At 40.7% G+C, this 16,524-nt stretch overlaps 1 long non-coding RNA gene across 1 annotated transcript in view; it reads left to right on the top strand.

Annotated features, from left to right (window-relative positions):
• LOC115093799 overlaps positions 1-16,524 on the top strand; it is a 44,135-nt gene that overhangs the window by 15,740 nt on the left and 11,871 nt on the right. Inside the window, exon 2 of the long non-coding RNA XR_003857412.1 lies at positions 3,905-3,978. This is a non-coding gene — a long non-coding RNA (uncharacterized LOC115093799). The remainder of the gene's footprint in view (positions 1-3,904; positions 3,979-16,524) is intronic.

Genomic DNA, 16,524 nt, shown 5'->3' with positions numbered 1-16,524 from the left:
TCTACATAACCTATTCTACACCCTCATCATGAAATAATTATTGAAAAGTAATTAGGAATAAAAAAAACACGTTTTACTTGCATAAGTCTTCATACACCCTTTGTCATACAAGCCTATATCATCTCCAATTCAAAAAATAGTTCTTAATAAATCCCATAATAAGTTAGAGCCCACCTGTACCTAATCACAATAGCTGAGCCAATTTGAATACTCTTGGATGAAGAATCAAGCTGTTTCCATTATATGAAGATAATTTGAAGCAAAGGTCAAAACATGCCAATCAAGAAGCTGCTGAAAGAACTCAGGGATAACATTATTCAAAGATACAGATTCGGGGAAGGCCATAAGAATATTGTAATGTCTTTTAATATCCCTTGGGACACTGTTGGATCCATTATTGTAAAGTGAAAACAGTATGACACCACCAAGACAGTGCCGAGATCAGGCCGCCCCTCCAAATACAGTAGCCGTGGGTTAAGAAAATTGCTGCAGAAGGTCACTGTGAAGCCTAAGATTGCTTTAAAAGAATTACAGATGTTTTCGGCTGGGACTGGAGGAAATGTTGACTGTCAGAGTTTTGAGATTACTCTGCAGACATGTCCTATATGTAAGGGTGGCAAGAAGAAAGCCTCTGCTAAAGAAAAGCCATATGATGTGCAGCATAGTGTTTACAAAGAAGCACTTCGGGCACACTGTATGCATGTGGTAGAACGAGTTGTGGTCTAACAAGACCAAAGTGGAACTTTCTGCTCTCATTGGTAAGCAATATGTGTGATGTAAAACAAATGCAGCCCATCACCATGTAATAATCAATGCTGCAGTAAAGCATGGTGGTGACAGCATTATGTTGTGGGAATGCTTTGCAGCAATAGGGACAGGGAGGCTTGGGAAGAAGGAGGTGAGGTTGCCAATTGACTCCAGATTTTCAGGACAGGTTGATCCAGTCCTGGTTTTACTCCATTGCATGTGGGGACTTGTAGTTCTGACTTCCCTGTTGCAGTTCCTTAGAAAAGCAAGACTACAAGTCTCTGCATGCCATGAGGTAAAAACAGGAATGGATCAGCCTGTCTTGAAAGTCTGGAGCTAGTTGTCAACCCTAGATGGAGGGTGCAAAGTACAGGCAGCTCCTGGAGGAAAGCCTGTTGCAGCCTGCCGTAAATCCAAGAATCGGGAAAAGATTCACCTTTCAGCAGGGCAATGATCCTAAGCACAACCAACAATGGAGTGGCTCAGCAAGAAGAAAATGAATGTCTTTGGCCCAGTCAAAGCCCAGACATGAATCCAATAGAAAATCTGTGGCAAAACTCAAATGCTATAGTCCACAGAAATCCCCAACCAACTTGAAAGAGCTTAAACTCTTCTGCCAAGAAGAATGGGCAAAACCTATACTATCCCACTGTGCAAAGTTGATAGATACCTATCCTAAATGACTCATGGCTGTTATTGCTGCAAAAAAGGCATCCACCAAGTATTGAAGACTTATGCAATGAAGGGCTAATTTTAAAAGCCCTACGCACGGCAATTCCAGAAGATACACACGAGGCTGGGATGCACATGCGCCACATGGATTTTCAGAGGCCGGCAGCCATGTGCGTATCTACCGGTATGCACATTGTGAAGGATTTTTTAAAAAGGCGGGCTGGGGCAGCACCATCAGTGTACAAGTGCGCGCCGGGATCCGAGGAACGCGTAACCTGCTGCTGCTACGGTAAGTATAAAAACAAAAATATCTAAGGTAGTCAGCAGGGTTTTAGAGGTCAGGGCAGGTAGGGTAAAAGGGAGCAGGTAAGGTAGGGGGTTTCGGAAGTTCACTCCTTTACAGGGGCGAGCTGGAAGGGAATTGGGAAAGGGGCCTATCGCGTTGCCACGCACGCTTGTTATAAAATCGGCTCGTCGATCCGCATGCCGGCAAACGCGCACATGTGCGCCTGCGCACAGATTTGAAAGTTACCATCCCTATACTTTTTGGGTTTTTGTTCTTCATTACTTTTGGAATATTTCTAGAATTGTTTTTACACAATGAAAGTGTGGAATACATTGCATAGATCAGTGAAACAAACTAACCATATAAGCACAGTACTACAGTTCAATCAATGAAGACGTTGCCAAGCAATTCCATCCTTTATTGTGAGTGTGATGTTAGGGTGTGAGAGATTTTGCTCCCCAGTCTATCTCACCCTAACATCACACTCACTCACAATAAAGGATGGAATTGCTTGCAAAGTCTTCATTGACTGAACTTTTTCTTTTGAACTTTAAGGATCCTCACATCTCTAGTGCTATACTGTGCTTATATGTCAAAAGGTTTGGATACATTTCTGGAGAATATAAATAATTATTAGCCAGACAGACTGATTTCCCCACCTCTAAATTCCTGGTTGTAGCATTATGAAACAAGCTTTGACAAGCACTTAAGAATATAAGAAATACCATACTGGGTCAGACCAAAGGTCCATCAAGCCCAACATCCTGTCCCAACAGTGGCCAAGTAGGTAACAAGTACCCAGTAGGATCCCAAATAATAGGGCCAATCCTTCCTCTTCATAACCAGGGATAACTGTGGCTAATAGTGGTTTATGGACTTTTCCTCCAGGAACTTGTCTAAACTCTTTTTAAATCTAGCTAGCAACAAATTCCACAGTTTGTGCACAAAGTGAAAAAATACTTCCTCCGATTTGTTTTAAAAGTGCTACCTAATAACTTCATGGAGTGTCCCCTAGTCCTTGTAATACTAGAAGGGTAAATAACCATTCCTTATGCAGCTGTTCCACCACACTCATGATTGTACAGACTTCTATGATATTTCCTCTCAGCCATCTTTGCTCCAGGCTCCAGAGTCCTCACCTGTTTAGTGTTTCATCATAGGGGAGCCATTCCATCCTCTTTATCATTTGGTCACCCTTCTCTAAACCTTTTCTAATTGCATTATATCTTTTTTAAGATAGGGAGACCATTTAATAAATCAATAAATAGCTGCACACAATACTCAATGTGACAGAATCCTTTCAAGGAACCCAGACTGGGAACTGTTGGAAACAGGATGCTGGGTTTAATGACCCATTTGGTCTGACCCAGCATGGTGTTTCTTATGTTTTATGTAGGGAAAGCCTGGTTGTTTATTACGTTTTGTAGCTGTCAGAAAAAAAATCTCCCTCTTGATTGTTTTGTTAAACTGCAGAAAGGAAAATGCACAACAGCACCACAGCACAGTACGATCGGAAAGCAGCTAAGATCAAAGTCACAGCTCTAATCGAATCATCTTGAAAAAATGGAGTTATTTCATAGAAAAAGGGATGGTTTTATCCACTAACAACAGTTCTGGAGCACTAAATATTCCATGTTTCCAGTATTATTGAGTGGCTCTCATTTTGAGATTAAATGAATAACTTTGTAAATTATAAAATAGTAGAAGAATCTCTAAGACATGACTACCTGCAAAGTACCAGCATCCTAGCATAGCTATATGCATTTGAATCAAACTGCTATATTTTTTGTCTGGTAGTTTCCTCCTGCTCCTTTGGACCTGTAGTTCATTTGGAAGCAGGCACCATGAGCATCCATTCTCAACTACCCAGGGGATTTTCCCCCTTATATTATAATCTTCCCTCAACAGAACTGAAGGACATGCACCAGAGCTCCCTCCAGAATTCTGCAATCATGGGTCCTAAATCTGGCCACTAGGGGCAGGGGGGCTGCCTCAGCATCCCCAAGCATAGCCAGCTTGGTGAGCAAAAGATCCGACGGATCAAATTGGGTACCTTCTGCATGGCTTTACAAAGCACTGCCACCGAGCCATCATGCTGACCCCTGTACTCCATAGTGTATCTTGTGGTGGGAGATTGTGTTGTGATATCTACCAGTGTAAGGCCCATAACGACTTTTCAAATTTTTATTGTTTTTCTAGTGAATTTAGTGCTCATTAAAGGGACCAGGCTGACATCACCGGAGACCAAAGGCCTCCACTTATCCACAGAACAGGTAGAGTACTTGTGCCAGGTACTTGTGATCCGGGTTGGCCACAGAGATGGGATGCTGGGATTGATGGAGTTTTTGTCTAATTCAGCATGGCACATATTATGTTCTTACTAAAAAAATGCAAAAATCGAACATATATGTTCATGCATATTTTTTAAATGTGCACAAATGTTGCAAGGAAGAATTATGCATATTTTATAACCCGTGCGTGCATGATATACACAGGTTATAAAATAATGGGATAGATCTGTACATGGCCATATACACGTGTATATGGGCATGTGCACATATCTTTTAAAGTTATCCTCCCTAAGTTTAACACAGCTATCGTACAGATGTGTGAGTGCAAAAGCATTCTGGGAATTACAGTTCAAGAGGGCAATATTCACATAGCCCCTAGAATTGTAACTCACGTGGACATATAACATGTATAATTAATGCCAATTTTCAAAAAGAAATAATGCGGATAGTTTCCCTTTGATAACATTGTAAAGTACCCATGTTCCGTATGGGCCGCATACTCTGCATCTCCTTTTTGTGCAGGTGACTGAGAAGAGTAAAAGAATGTGAAACTTTACATGCACCATTTTCCTCCTCCAGCCTTGGGAGGTAATTTTCAGAAGGAGTTACACGCATCAATGTGACTACTATTGTAGCAATTTTCAAAAGCCATTAACTCAAGTAAAGTGCACTTATGCGAGCAGTTCCTATGGACAATTCAATGGCATATGTAGCAATTTTCAAAAGCCCACTTAGTCGACTAAAGTGCATTTACTCGACTAAAAGCCAGTATTACTCAAGTAAATGCTTTTAAAATCAGGCCCTAAGCATGCCTCTGGAAACGCCTCCTCCCAGCCTGGCTAAGAGTGCGCATGCTGGAGACTCCCACACAGAATCCTTTGCCGGACTGAGTGAAGGCAGTTTTCAAAAGGGCCAGTTTACCTGGGTAGATTGCCCTCTTCATGAATATAAAGATACCAAATATCTAGACTTCTACAGCTATGCCTGGTGAAGTTCGCAGCCTTTCCAACTGGCAGAAAAACTGCAGACCTACTGTAAGTGTAAAAACTAGAACATTCAGATGTCATTCAAACAGAAATTGGCTTGGCAGTCAATAAATTAGCATTCTTTTCTGTGTGCGTAAGAACCATTTTAATTTATATAATTCTGCATGATTTTTGTCACGTCATAAAGTTAAACAATGACAGCAAAAACGGAAGTATGTTCTCAATTCACCTCCAGTTGAACAAACCAACTTCTTATCATGTTTGAGTAGTTAAGTGACTGTGTTCTTACTGAGCAGTGTTTATCTAATTGCTTGGGGCAACCAAAAAATACTTTGCTTGTTTTGCTTGCCCTTTGCCAGCCCTTGGGCTTATAAATTTATTATCAGTAGCATGGTAAACTGGACTAAAGGTTGAGAATGCCGTGCACGGTAAAGAATTCACAACAAAAGAGCCAGGTTTCCTCACAGTGTGTGGCCTATTTCTTTTGCTGTACTTCTTGGAACAATCTGAAATTCGGGCCAGGAATTTGCACATCTTGGGTAAGTCACTGTGTTCTTGATAATGTACCATGACTCATCTTAATCTGAGGCTTCATATTTAATTTCATCTGCTCACTAGCTTACATTTACTTCACTAAAATTGACACCTTGATGAATGGCACTACTTCTTGAGTTAATTTAACTCCTTTGTTGTAATTTTACTTACTATGAAACCACCACAAATTAAGCATAGACACCCCCCCCCCCCCATATTGAATTAAAATGACTCAAATTTCAAAACACATCTTTGTCCTTTAGTGTATAGCAATTTCCCTTAACAGCTAAGTTAAAGAAGGATTTGGGGGGATACTTTAATAAAGGCAAATTTTATTTTAACAGATTTTGGTTTTTACATATCTTCTATCCACTTATCTTTATGTTTGGACATTCTATGAAAGATTTAAAAAAATCAGCAGCTCACATCCTGCTAAAAGAGCAAGAGATTTTTCAAGAGTTTTATTATGAAGAAACATCATTCTGAACCTCACTTCAGGATACCTCACAAAACACTTGTTTTTCAATTAAAACTTTTTAGAGATTGTTTGGTGTGCCAAAGTCATTTTGAATGGTGCTTTTATGCTTGAATATTTTTCACTACAGATGTAGGTTGCCCGCTAAGGAGTATGGCCTAGTAGTTAGATCAAGCAGTGCAGAGTAGAGGAACATACCATCTTTGTGACAGCACCCCTACTGGAGACTGCTGCAATGGCTTATTACTGCATGCATATTAGCAAGTAACCTTTCGTATCTGTCTGGGATTTTAGTTTGCATGTGAGAGAGAAAGAGCTGTTCCTTCCAATTTCCATAAGTTTGAATAGGTGTAGAGAGCCCTGCTGGTTCTCTATCAAGAGGATTGTACCATTTTAACAGAGGGAATAAAAGTAGTAAATTGTAGGGTTTTAATGCCCCCCATGTGGGAGACAGCAATGGTAGAGTCCCCACGGTGTAAAATACAGCCACCAATTACAATGTAGAAAAGGGCTGGAAGGCTCAGCTGCATATTGCTCCCAGCATCCCCCAAGAGAGGACTCCAGAGGTTACAGCAAGCAATCCAGGTTTCGAACTCCATGGCCCCAGCTTCCTGAGGCCTCGCACCCTTTGCAGTAGAAGAGGACCAGAAGACTCATCTGCATACTGCTCCAAGCATCCCCCAGGAGAGGACTCCAGAGGTCACAGCGAGTGATCCAGTTTTCAAACTCCACAGCCCCAGTTTCCAGAGGCTCCACACCCTTTGCAGTAGAAGAGGACCAGAAGGTTCATCTGCATACTGCTCCCCGCAAAACTCTCAATCCTTTGAGTGAATATCAACTTAAGGGTGGTTGAAGAGGATTGGTAAGTATAGCCTTGGAAATTCTTAGGACTTAAAAATGTTTGGAAAGAGGTTTAATAGTGGGATATATTCTTTAGAGTTTGTGTGTTTCTGAGATAATAAGCATGCCAGAAGGAGTTAATGCTAGTGTCTGTCTTTCCCTCGCACCTGCTCCAAGCTCAACCCTTGATTTTTAGGCAAGAGACACTTTCTCAGTAAAAGTCTATCAGGCTATTTTCTAAATTATACCATTGTACCAGCCCTTATTGAGAGTTGAATCATCACCAGTAGGTCACTACCAGATTAATCAGTGAATACACCTATAAATTTAAAGTATGCTAATTCTAACTCCCTTAGCAACCTAAACTTAACTTGGAACTCAACAAAATTAAGGTGATAGCAGTAGTCCGACATTAAAAGGGGGGCTTTCCAGTCTTTTGCATCGAGAGTCACATGTATGATTTTTTACCCACTGGTGAGAGATTGCATGTGTGCACCTGGTGCAAAGAACTCCTGGCTCTCAGAAAACAAGTCTGATCACTGGAAGCTAGAGTAACAGACCTAAAGGAGCTGAGACAGAGAGGTACATTGATGAGACATAGTAACCAAGTCCCAAATCCAGTTTGGTAGCTCCGGTGCTGCTTTGGATCAGAAAGATCTCCCAGTTGGAGAGCGTTACCCTGGTGTATCAGGAAGTGATCCTGTAGCAAGGACCTGCTCTCCAGGTGATGTGTTGTCCTCTCGCACTGAGGACAAGTCTTCCAGGGCTACTACCCAGGAGGTAAGGGTGAGGTCGGCCATCATAGTTGGTGATTCAGTTATTAAAAATGTAGATAGCTGGGGGCTGGTGGACGTGAGGACCACCTAGTAAGTTGCCTGCCTCGTGCGAAGATGTCGGACCTCATGCATGACCTAGATAGGATTATAGACAGTACGGGGGAGGTGGCAGCTGTCATGGTACATGTGGGCATCAATGACATAGGAAAATGTGGGAGGGAGGTTCTGGAAGCCAAATTTAGGATTTTAGATAGAAAACTGAAATCCAGAATCTCCAGGTTGGCATTCTCTGAAATGCTCCCTGTTCCACGTGCAGGTCCCCAGAAGCAAGCAGAGCTCTGGAGTCTCAATGCATAGATGAGATGATGGTGCAGGGAAGAAGGATTCAATGTTGTAAGGAACTCGACAACCTTTTGGGGAAGGGGGAAACTTTTCTGAAAGATGGGCTAGACCTTAACCAGAGTAGTACCAGGCTGCTGATGCTAACTTTTTAAAAGAAGATAGAGCTGCTTTTAAACTAGAACAAGGAGGAAATTTGACAGTCACTCAGCAGTGCATGGTTCAGAGAAATGTATCTTTGAAGGAAACTAATGAAACAGGAGATTTAGGGCATCCCAACAGAGAAGTTCCAAATAAATGCAAAAGTAGCCTATGAGCTTATAAGAATCACCTGAGCTACCAAATTCCAAATTATCCCTATCAACTGAAAAGCAGGTTGTTAACACAAACAAAAAAATGCACTTTGAAATGTATGCCAATGCCAGAAGTCTTAAGAAGTAAGATGGGAGAGTTAGAATGTATAGCAGCGAATGATGAGATTGACATAATTGGCATCCTAGAAACCTGGTGGAAGGAGGATAACTAATGGGACAGTGCTATATCAGGGTACAAATTATATTGCAATGATAGTTAGGATCAACTTGGTGGGCGTGTAGCACTTTATGTCTGGGAGGGTATAGAGTCCAACAGGATAAAGATCATACAAGAGACTAAATACTCTGTACAATCTATATGGGTAGAAATCCCATGTGTGTTGGGTAAGAGTATAGTGATAGGAGTATACTGCCGTCCACCTGGACAAAATGGTCAGACAGATGATGAAATGCTAAGAGAAATCAGGGAAGCAAACCAATTTGGCAGTGCAATAATAATGGGAGATTTCAATTACCCCAATATTGACTGGGTAAATGTAACATCAGGACATGCTAGAGACATAAAATTCATGGATGGAATAAATGACTGCTTCATGGAGCAATAGGCTCAGGAACCAACAAGAGAGGGAGCTATTTTAGATTTAATTCTTAGTGGAACGCAAGATTTGGTGAGAGAGGTAACAGTGGTGGGGCCATTTGGCAATAGTGATCATAACATGATCATATTTGAACTAATGACTGGAAGGAGTACAATATGTATATCTACAACTCTAACACTAAATTTTCAAAAGGGAAACTTCGATAAAATGAGGAAAATAGAAAAAAAACTGAAAGGTGCAGCTGCAAAGGTTAGAAGTGTACAACAGGTGTGGACATTGTTTAAAAATACGATCTTAGAAGTGCAGTCCAGATGTATTCCATGTATTAAGAAAGGTGGGAGGAAGGCAAAACGATTACCAACATCGTTAAAAGGTGAGGTGAAAGAGGCTATTGTAGCAAAGAAAACATCCTTCAAAAATTGGAAGAAGGATCCATCTGAAGAAAATAGGAAAAAGCATAAGCATTGTCAAGTTAAGTGTAAAACATTAGTAAGGCAGGCGAAGAGAGAATTTGAAATGAAGTTGGCCTTAGAGGCAAAAACTCATAATAAATAGTTTTTTAAATATATCCGAAGCAAAAAGCCTGTGAGGGAGTCGGCTGGACTGTTAGATGTCCGAGGGGTTAAAGGGCCTCTTAGGGAAGATAAGGCCATTGCAGAACAACTAAATGAATTCTTTGCTTCTGTGTTTACTAATGAGGATGTTGGAGAGATACCAGTTCCCGAGATGGTTTTCAAGAGTGATGATTCAGATGAACTGAACCAAATCTATGACAGTCCTGACCATATACCGGTATAGAAATTTTAATAAATAAATAAATAAACCTGGAAGATGTACTAGGCCAGATTGAAAAACTAAAGAGTAGCAAATCACCTGGACTGAATGGTATGTACTCCAGGATTCTGAAGGAACTCAAAAATGAAATTTCAGATCTATTAGTTAAAATTTGTAACCTATCATTAAAATCATCCTTTGGTCACCCTCCTGTCTTCAGGTATAATGCAACCCCAAAATTTAAAAAGGGCTCCAGGGGCGATCCAGAAAATTATAGACCAGTGAGCCTGACTTCAGTGCTAGGAAAAATAGTGGAAACTATTCTAAAGATCAAAATCACAGAGCATATAGAAAGACATGGTTTAATGGAACACAGCATGGATTTCCCCAAGGCAAGTCTTGCCTCACAAATCTGCTTCATTCTTTTGAAGGGGTTAATAAACATGTGGATAAAGGTGAGCCAGTAGATGTAATGTATTTGGATTTTCAGAAGGCATTTGACAAAGTCCCTCATGAGAGGCTTCTAAGGAAACAAAAGTCATGGGATAGGAGGCGGTGTCCTTTTGTACCCTAATGCCCGTAATAACACCGTAATGCATGCGATAAATAATGCATCGTGAGATGCATATGCAAATTTTAAAATGTTTTCCAACTCGGACAGAGTTAGGGTGGAGTAATTAAACTGAGGGGTGCTTAGTGTTGCATGTGATAGCGTAACGCGCGATGTTGCTGTTTTAAACACTGGAAATAGCTACACCTTTTTTCCTGGCATTATGCCTGCAATAGCTATGCATTTCTGCTGAAACGGGATTAGCGATAAATATCGCAAATCCTGCTTCAATCAGGGAGAGGGAAAGGGGCAAGGGCGAGAGAGAGCCTCTGGGGAGGCCCACATAAGTCTACTTTTTGTAGCACTGTAAGGGGGGGACATTCTGAACTCGGGATGAGGTTTTGGTGGTAGGCTAGGTTTTGGGGGGCAGTTTTATATGCACAGAGATACGAACAGCACAGTTAGCATCAGTGAAGATTTAATGTGATTTGGAATTTTGAAAAGTAAAAAAAAGATGAGATTTGTACAATGTACTCTTGACCTAACTTGATGTGCACTCTACCTAGCTGCTACCATGCTAGGTCAAGAGTACAATGTACAAATCTCATCTTTGTAAATGCTGAATCTAGGCTTGAAAGAGAGAGAAAGGAGTGATTTGATTTTTTTTTATAAGTTATCCAGATGTTCTTCAGTCTAAAGGATTCTGTTGCTAATCCAGTAATTGATGGAAGGAGTAGATACCCAGTATTAGCATGCCTGGGAGATGAGAGGAGAAACTGAGCTATCATCCTGCTGCTAACTAACAGCTAAGAAAGTACCCACAAGAAGGAGAAGGAAAGGAGGAAAATTGGAGAGTTCAAGAGCAAGAGGTGGATTGGGAATGGGAGGATAGAGCAGCTGGAGACTGGCTTGTGGCTGTGAGTTAGGGAGTCTGTGCAGCTGAAAGGCTATCTGGATGGAGACTGGCTGCTAATGAAGGCTCACTTTTTATATTAGCATATTACATTGAAGATTAAGTCTTGTGGACTATGTATGAATGGTTACATATGATGGTGGATTGCCCATGTGGGATACCTGAACAGGTTCCTAGTTTTCTTGGTTTTTCATATTATGTCATTTTGATTGTATTGCCATGGTTATCTGGTAGAATTTATTTAGTATATGTGTTAGTGTGCTGTTGTTGTGTTTTATATGTTTGTAACCCCACCCCAGTGTGCCTGTCCTGCAAGGGTGGGGTCATAAAAGAATTTGTAAACTCTTTGGAGCTGGAATCTCTCCTGGCTAGTGCTAGCATGGCTCTTTCTCTTCCACAAGGATAGGATCCTTTGCTGGTGGCGGGGAAGTTCACTTCCAAGGCCCAGAGTGCTAGGGATGACCCTTTTTACCTTCGTCTTTGTCCCTGGGAGAGGGGCACTGTTTCCTCAGTGTCTGTGCTGTATGTGCCAATAATCACATGAGAGTCACCTGGTTAGTGTCCAAAATATAACTTTTTTAATGTTGCAAAAAGTCAGGTGTAAATGGCAAAAATTTAAAATTAATTCTCAGCAGCACCGGGTTTATTTGTCTGTTACAGTCTCTTTTCTCTATCTTTGCAGGATTCTCTTACACCAGAACAAGGGAACTTCTGTCCTCCAGGGCTAGGGAATAAAGAGAGTCCCCAGGTGGGCAGGATATCCCTTAGATGGGCAGGACACCCCTTCCAAGGGTCCATCAAGCCCAATATCCTGTTTCCAACAGTGGTCAATCCAAGTCACAAGTATTTGGCAAGTTCTCAAACATTAAATAAATCTCAACCTACTATTGCATATTAATAACAGTTCATGGATTTTTCCTCTGGAAACTTATCCAAACATTTTCTAAACCCAGTTATACTAACTGCTGTAACCACATCCTATGACAATGAATTCCAGAACTTAACTATGCGCTGAGTGAAAAAGAATTTTCTTTGGTTTGTTTTAAATGAGCTACTTGCTAACTTCATGGAGTCCTTCTATGGCTAGGCAAGTGTTCTAGAATTAATCTTAAGACTCTCCAGAGGAGTAAGGCAGATGAGGGAGTCAACCTACCATACTTTCAAGACTATTATAGGGCTGCAGTGTTCAACAATCTGGCTCAGTTGAGTTTCCCTAGTGGGAATCAGCACTTGATTGAATCTGAACTGTGTGAAGGTGGAGATAAAGAGGAGTGGTTCCCTTGGCGAGATTGTAAGCATAAGTGAAGGTATTGCTCAGAGGTTGCCACAAAGGAAAGGTGGGAATATGCTAAAGCACGGGGAGAACAGCTTCTATTGGGGTAACACCTCTTCTTGGCTGTGGGGAACTTTGCGGCCTTTAGTTCAATAAAGTGAAAGACATGATATGGTGAGCTCCTTTAAATTTGATATTTCAGTTGTTTCCTAAGGGAGTTTTTATCAAGTGGGAAGAGTTTCAACATAGTTTTCAATTAAAGGAGTTCTCTCTCTTTGCATATTTGCAGATGAGGGATATGGTTAATGTAACTGCTGCACGAGCTGGTGCATCTTGTTCAACCATCATGTTGGAGTGTGTGGTATTTCTAAATATGAATCCAAAAAGGAGACTTGATAAAATCTATACAGCATTATAATGGGACAAGAGCTATTCCCCTTTAAGGTAATAGCAACATGATCTAAAGAGATTGGTCAGGACATAGCTGAGGAGGTATGGAACCAGGTTTCACTCCTCAGAGATGCCTCTCAGTCTAATATCTGCTGGAGGAAGTGTGGCCATGGGTAATCTTGCATATATTTTATTTCAATGTCTTGTTTTAAAATTGTTCTGAGAAGAAGTGCAAAAGGCTATTATCATTATATTTGAGTTTCAGGTACCAGATGATCCCAAAATGGGTTTTTTTTCTAGATCTTGACTGTGGTGGATCTTCATAGTTTAAATTACAGCATGTTCTCTGGGCTACTGGTAACCATGCAACTCCTTTAATTATGGAGCTACACGATCATTCCATTTCAGCCCAAAGATAACACGTACTGCTGCATTCTGGATTAACTGCAAAACCTGCAATAAATTCAGTGAAAGGCCTGCATATAATGCATTGCAGTAATTGAGAATGCTCTACACAATACCTTGTAATACTAAGTGAAAATCACAAAGACCAGTATGCCATATCTTATATTCTTAGTTCAGCCAAGCCCACAGACCACAGCAACTTCCTAAACCCAATATATGTACAGCCTGAGTTTGTCCAGTAGGTGTCACCATTGTGCAATGGTTGCATCTCCTTTCCCTAGGGCTGCAAATACTAAGGTGAATAGTGGAGTGCTCAAGGGATCTGTACTGGGGCCACCGCTTTTTAACCTATTTATAAATGACCTAGAGATGGGAGCAATTAGCAAAGTGATCAGATTTGCTGATGAATCAAAATTATTCAAAGTTTCTAAATCACAAGAGGATTATGAGAAATTGCATGAGGTCCTTGCGAGACTGGGTATCTAAATGGCAGATGACATTTAATGTGGACAAGTGCAAAGTGATACACATAGGAAAGGGCAACCCAAATTATAGTTACATAATGCAATGTTCCACATTGGGAGTCATCACCCAGGAAAAGGAGCTAGGCATCCTTGCAGATATGTTGAAATCATCTGTTCTGTGTACGGCAGCAGTCAAGAAAGCAAATAGTATACTAGGAATTATTAGGAAAGGAATGGAGAATAAAACAGAGAATATCACCTCTGTATTTCTCCATGGGGCGACTGCATCTTGAGTATTGTGTGCAATTCTGGTCACTGGATTTCAAAAAAGGATATAGCAGAATTAGAAAAGGTACAGAGAAAAGCAACTAAAATGATAAAAGGGATGGAATGAGTCCCCTGTGAGGAAAGGTTAAAGCTTGGAGAAGAGATGGCTGAGGGGAGATATGATAGAGGTCTATAGAACAATGAGTGGAGTGAAACAGGTAAAAGCGAATTGGTTGTTACACTTTCAAAAATATTTTTTTTTTTACTTAGCGCATAATTAAATTCTGGAATTTGCTGCTAGAGGATGTAATGAAAGCTATTAGTATAACTGGGTTTAAAAAAACATGTGGACAAATTCCTGAAAGAAAAGTCCATAAACCATTATTAAGGTGAACATGGGGAAATCCACTGCTTATCCCTGAGATAAGCAGCATTGAATTTATTAGCCTTTTGGAATACTGCCAGGTACTTGTGACCTGGATCGGCCACTGTTGGAAAAAGGATACTGGGTTTGATGACCCTCTGGTTTGTCCCAGTATGGCAAATCTTATGTTCTTATCACTGGCCCCTCTGACTGAGGAGCAGAAATGGTTTAAAAATCAATTCCAAATCTCCTGATAGTACAGTACTACTACTAAGCTGTGAGGCTGACTCTAGCTTCTTCATTCTGAATATCTGCAGAACCATTATATTCTGGGAAACATTGTGACATCAAATGCTTTTAGGTAGGGATAGGTCTAAAATGTAAATTATATTAAAAATAAACCCTGGACATTTTGGTTCTTTGTTAGCAAGGTTAAATTGTTACTGCAATTGTTAGCAACTTTTGGGGGCAATTTGCAAATTGCCTGCTTTGAGCCAAGGTGAGTGGGTGCCTTTTACGCGTGAGCTTTGCACCAGATTTTAAAGAGAAAGTATTTGCACTTGGTTTTTCTGTGGTTATGTTTTTCCTGGAAAATAACATGCACAGATTTAAAGAATGCAATCTGTGCACATACTTCTGTTCCCACCTAAATGCATGCCAGGAATGCTGCTTCTAAATGTGGCTAAAAATGCACCACTCGTTGCAGAACAACACATGGCAGGAAGGCAGTTTTGAGAAAGGCAGTTTTCACATGTAAATCGCTATTTATATGCCCGTTTAAATTGCTTTGAAAATATCTTCTTTGTGACTTCACCATGATGGATCAGTTTGTCAAAGCTTGTTTCCAGAAGCACAAAATGCGAGAGAGCCTTTGATGCTTATTACCACTTCCAATATCTCTTTTGGAGTGTTTAGTATTCTTTAGTACACAGGACTCCAATAGCTTTTTGATAGCACCGAATGGTTTTCCCCATTCTCTGTGATGTAATAGGCTAAATTTTCCCTGGGAAATTTCTTTACAATCTCTCTAGACAAGCCTTTATCATGTGTACAATAGTAAATAAGTGGTGCAACTGTTAAATAGCTTTGCAAGAGATCTGGTTATTGGATATGGTGTAAAGTACCAGGTATACCTAAGATGACATGACAAATTCTCTCTTTCATAATCACACTCTTATCTTTCAGCTGCACAGGCAATGAAATCTGCGCATAATGGGCTGATTAAGTAGTACGCTGATCTTAAAAACCTATTAATGTGTACATAGACCCAGTGATATCTCCTTTTTAAGTGTTACATTCAGCAATGTGGTTATTGAGCAATATGGATTATGACTTTTCACTTGCATTTGAGGTACAGAAGGAAGGATTATTTAGTTTTCCTCTTGGGTATTGGGAGGGTTAATAAAACAAGCCAACAAAAGCTTCTATTATTGGATCTTCATTGGATTAGTTTGTAGAACTGCGCAGACTTGCAGAGGTTATTCTGGTAAGCAAATATTTCTTCACGATGAAGCACCCATGCCCACCGACTGAGCATGTTTAATGAAAGGCACTAGTTAGTTTCCGATGAATTAGAACATCAGCTTGGTAGCAGTTCTCATGCTTGCTGCATGCCTGGTCATATGGTCTTGTTTGCTGCGTGCACGTTATTTACAAGCTGTTTGTGCATTAGATAGGCCGATTATCAAAACTGTCACAATGAAATCATAAAAGAGGCAATTTACAAACCATCTAGATCAGGTCAAAGACAGTGTTTAATGTTTAGTTGCGGGCAGTGCGCTACAAGTAAAAGTGTGCATATACTTTCACTTTGAAAATCACTGCGAGTACAAAGCAGATGCGGTCATTTGTGTTTCCTTTTTTGGAAGGTAGAATTTTGCTGGTAAAGTGTGCATGAAGATTTGAAGGTGCCATCTACTTACTTTTACCACCTCTGATTTAAACAGGCCCCAGGGAACGCCTCCTCTCAATGGACTGATGTAATAAGATCCGTGGCAAAACATCGCTAGTTATGAGTGCGGGTTTTGATCACCACGCACAGCTAAAGCTGCCGCTTCCACGGGATGTAAAAAACAAATTATGCAAATTATTTGCATGCAGAAATCCGCGCACTGATGAAGAAATGCGCATACCTAAGCGTGGTAAGGCCCTCTATAAAATGTGGCCACATCCGCGCTGAAAACCCATGCCGATAATCCGCACATAAAAGAGAACGGTGATAACTACATGGCAATGAGATAGGTGCTCAGCTTGGCACCAATCTGG

Source organism: Rhinatrema bivittatum, chromosome 6 (assembly GCF_901001135.1).
Source record: "Rhinatrema bivittatum chromosome 6, aRhiBiv1.1, whole genome shotgun sequence".
Taxonomy (NCBI): Eukaryota; Metazoa; Chordata; class Amphibia; order Gymnophiona; family Rhinatrematidae; genus Rhinatrema; species Rhinatrema bivittatum.
The sequence above is the reverse complement of the archived record's forward strand: the minus strand, read 5'-3'. Positions and strand labels throughout refer to the sequence as shown.